This window comes from Solanum lycopersicum, chromosome 6, assembly GCF_036512215.1.
Source record: "Solanum lycopersicum chromosome 6, SLM_r2.1".
Taxonomy (NCBI): domain Eukaryota; kingdom Viridiplantae; phylum Streptophyta; class Magnoliopsida; order Solanales; family Solanaceae; genus Solanum; species Solanum lycopersicum.
In genome coordinates, this window is record NC_090805.1 from 27360669 (window position 1) to 27365085 (window position 4417).

The following is a 4417-nucleotide window of genomic DNA, read 5'->3' on the forward strand; positions in this document are numbered from 1 at the left end:
ATTAGATATAATTTGTGGATGCATATTATTTATATTTAAGTGGAAAAGTCCTGTAGTCTTATTGACATAACTATAAACTACAGAGAAATATTAGCAATAGGTAACAAAAATGAACCCTTTCCACAATCATAGTCACCTCCTACACCATATCCTTAGATGATAGACTTAAAAATAATAGAATATCTCACCAAAACAACTGAAATTCAGTTCAAAACAAATATGCTATAAGAACAACAACTATGTAACAACACCTCCACTGTATTTCCTATACAAGTTGGTATTATCTTGGTGCATTAAAAAAATATAAAGTATTGGAAGCTCTCCCATTTCATTGAGGTCTCAGTTATCATTAACATATCTATTTGCATATCACAATATCATATATCAAGTAAAATAAATAAGATACAGAGCTTTAGGAGATAGAGATTTAGAGCTCATAATCTGGTGCCAACACCTAGATTATGTAAATTTGATTTATTTAGAAGATTTTACTGTCTACAAAACTCAAAACATTAGAAATAATAACAAGTAGTTCACTAAATGCCAATTTGTTAATCTCAAAATGAATTATTGTTCTTGATCATACCTTTCTAGTCAGCATGAGATTCAAAATATTATCACATCATTATCTGCAAAATTCAATGAAGATAGACAAGTGATACAAGTACTATCTAATTCATGATCCTTTCAACAATGATATATTCACGTTGAGGTTATGATTCCACCATAATTTCTCCACAAATTAGTGAAATGATGAAATATGAAAGGATTATAATTATTCTAGAGTCCTCCTTTATATTAGTTGTAGCAAAGATCAGACTCGATCCAACTTCTCAATCAATTGTGACCACTTCGTGTATGTGCCTATTTCTCGTAGCTCTGCTCCTATCCCAAAACCATTCACCCTCATATGATCCTATTGTGTTTGTAAGTTCATTTTTCTTTTTGTAATTATAATTTTACAGTTATACTAAGTAATTACATTTAAGGATGCAAAAATATATTCTCTTATATCTATCCGTGTATGGAACACAACATATAAATAGTATACAATACCAACCGTAATTTTCTTGAGTAGTCCCCATAGCTATAGACTATAGTCATATTTCCTCGCTTTAATTCAACTTTATTGTGACCTTGCACCAAATGATTGCTAAATAATAAATTTTATGTTGTTTAACTAGTAATGATGCTTATACAATTCAACAAGTACTTGACTAGCGATAGAATGAGAAAAAAGACGTTGGTTGTGGCGATTGAAGAACTATATAGAGATGCAGGTGCGCCTGTTAACATGCCCAAATTTTGTATGAAATGTTGTTTATTCCCTTCATATATCTTTTATTTGTTTTTATTTTTCCTAATTTTGCTTTTGATTATTCAATAAAAAGCTCAAGAATCTATGAGAACTTGCAAGATAGGTGATAGGGCCAGGGTAGTGCCTTATGGTGAAAGAAATTTGGTGCCATGACATGTTTGTTGTCAATCAAATACTCAAAGTGGATCTGAAAACTATGGTTTGCTAATATTCTCTACTGAACTCAATGAAGATAGAGAAAACTAATACACAACGAAAAGGGAGATCAAAATAAAAGGCGGAAGAAAACATTGACGGACATACCCGTAGATGACATTCTCGTAGAGTAGTTGTATATCCTTAACTTCACACTGCAAGTGAAAATAATTTCAGAACTTTAATGCAATGAGATGAAGAAACTCCAAGCTAAACCCATAAAAATGAAAGATTAAAATTTATAAACCTAGAAAGTTGATTCACTTGGAATCAAATCCTTAGTAAAAAAAATTTCAGTTAATTACACCATAAACCCATATGAACAAAAAAAAAATTTAAAAAGAATAAATAAGAAAGAGGAACAAATTAATTACAGCAAGTGATAAAAAAAGCTTTGAAATGCAATAAATAGTATCCTGAAAATGAATGTTTAACCAGAAAGAACAAAACTTAATGCTTTACCTATAGGGTTTTATCCCTCCAAAACAAAGACTACTGGAAATTAAAAACTTGTATTAACAACTTGTATAAATGACTTTTCAATGGAGATGCAACTACGAATTTTTTTTCGCCTTTCAGTTGTTAATATGATCTCTTATTTTAAAGATGGAAATGGAGACAAAAAAAAAGTTGTTGACCACACCTTTCACTACTTCTCAAATTGCTCTACTACTGGTGTGAAAAGGCACAATAAGTTCATCTGCATCCTGCAAATCAACTTTCAAGAAGAAAGCACACCACCAAAAATCAAAACCTAATAATAAAAATAGAAATTCTAGCACTGAATAATTCAACATGTTCAGTTTACATAATTCATAGCAAAATCGACCAACTACATGAAGTTGACATGGAATTACTATGCAAGTACCGAACAACAACAAAAAAGTACTATACTATATAAGCTTATGTTTTATTAGCAGCTAACATTGAAGCTAAGACTATGTTGCAGTCTATTTGCTTGGCATCTCTACTTTACTCTCCAAAACTCCAAGACTCCATTAACGGCAATTCAAAAATCCACAACACTACCCTACTCCATTCGAGCACAAACAAGTTGTTGTCTTTCTCATCAAAACCAATAAATCTCTCACTACTCTTACTTTATGGGTTATCTTATATCTTGTTCAATGTTCACCTAATGAATATAATTTGTGTCTCAGAATTCTAGGTGCGTTGTTGAAAGTGTAGAGTTGGGTGAATCTATTTTTGTACCTGAGATGTCGGTAGACACTGCTCCATTAGTCTCTGTGAACGTGATGTCCAACGAGAGTATTAAGGAAGAAGAAAACAATGGCATGATCCATGCTCAATCTGCTGATGCTGTTGAAGAAGAAAACAATGGTCTGTCCCCTCAATCATCAAATGAACTTCTAAAGCAAAATGTTGCATCTGCTGAAAAAATTGGATTATCAGACTCGAATGAAACAGGAACAGTTTCTTCATCCAACCCCAATGAATTACTGGATGTTCCCCAAGTAACAGTTCCAAGAGAAACTGAGGATCAAGTTTATTTTGCTTGTCCTAAGGTACATTTGCTTTTTTGTGTGTTTTATTTGGTAGCAGCTTTTTGATAGAATTGTTAGTTGTACTTGAGAATAGTCTTGTTATACTAATATTCGGTTAATTTTCCAGCACTGCAATGCTGAGTGCAGTTTTTCTCAGTTGTTAAGAGATGAATTGTTTGAAAATGTGGAGGAGCTTAAGGTAGCAATTCTAAGTCTTAAAGAAGATATTGAGAAGACACTAGATAAGCTGGAATCTATTTCATATTGAGCAAGCTGATTATCAATATGTTAATTTTCATGTTCTAGTCTTATTTTGTTGTTAATCTTATTGTTATCCTTCTGTTTACTTTTTTAGTGATGCATTGAGTTTCGTATGAATGAATACTTCTCCTTTTTCTGTCTTTATTTTTAATTATGACCTTAAGATAACACAACTCTTCATCAGACAATCAGAAAAAAGGTCAACAATATAAAATAGAATAGGGGAAGCATAATGACCCAATCGAAACTAAAGAACTACCTTCAGCAACATTTCTTAAACAATTATTCCATATAACAACTTCTTATTGATCAAAGCTTAATCTCCCAAAAGTTTAAAAAGACCAATTAATTAATGCATGTGAAAAACACAGAAAAATTTGAATCTGAACAGTTTTTCGACAATCTAAAATAGAACAGGGGAAGCATAAGGACCCAATCGAAATTGAAGACACAACTATTAAAATTATTTGAACTTCCAAAAGACAAGAATAATTCAACATCTATAACAAACCTAAATGGAAAAATAAGCAAGCATTCACATACCCTAATTAAATTTGGGACTTGGACTTTGACGAAAAGAAAGATGGCAACAATACAAAGATACAAAATTGAAACATGAAAGAACCTTACCTGGAGAATGCTGATGCACAGATGGTGGAGCATAAATGAAGAAGATACAGATACAGAGAGAGTAGAGTAATGTGTACATTGGCAACATAGGAGGAAGACACGTAGGGAATTGAGAAGAGAGAATTGATGACACGGAAGAAGACACGTACTCTTAATAGAGAACTGAAAAGACACAAATACCCCTAAAAGCAATGAAACAGACATGTTGAAACATGCCTTTTCTAATATAAGAGAATATATATATATATATATATATATATATGTATGTATGTATGTATACATATACATGTATATATATATATATATACACGTGTATATATGTATATATACACATGTATATATATATACATATATATATACATGTGTATATATACATATATATATATATATATACATGTATATATATATATATATATATATATATATATATATATATATATTTATATATATATATATACACACACATGTGTGTGTGTGTATATGAAATAAGCTGATGTTTCAATAATGA

The 4417-nt window shown here is 30.9% G+C and overlaps 1 long non-coding RNA gene across 2 annotated transcripts; it reads right to left on the reverse strand.

The window, feature by feature from the left end:
- Window positions 1-1399: 1399 nt before the first annotated feature.
- On the reverse strand, window positions 1400-4146 carry LOC104647860 (uncharacterized). 2 transcript variants are annotated; one of them, XR_741885.4, is made up of 4 exons: window positions 3910-4146; window positions 2726-2902; window positions 2157-2231; window positions 1400-1668 (listed from the first exon to the last, which is right to left on the reverse strand). It is a non-coding gene; the product is annotated as an uncharacterized lncRNA (long non-coding RNA). The 2 variants fall into 2 exon arrangements; XR_011221571.1 differs by lacking the exon at window positions 2157-2231.
- Window positions 4147-4417: the final 271 nt, after the last annotated feature.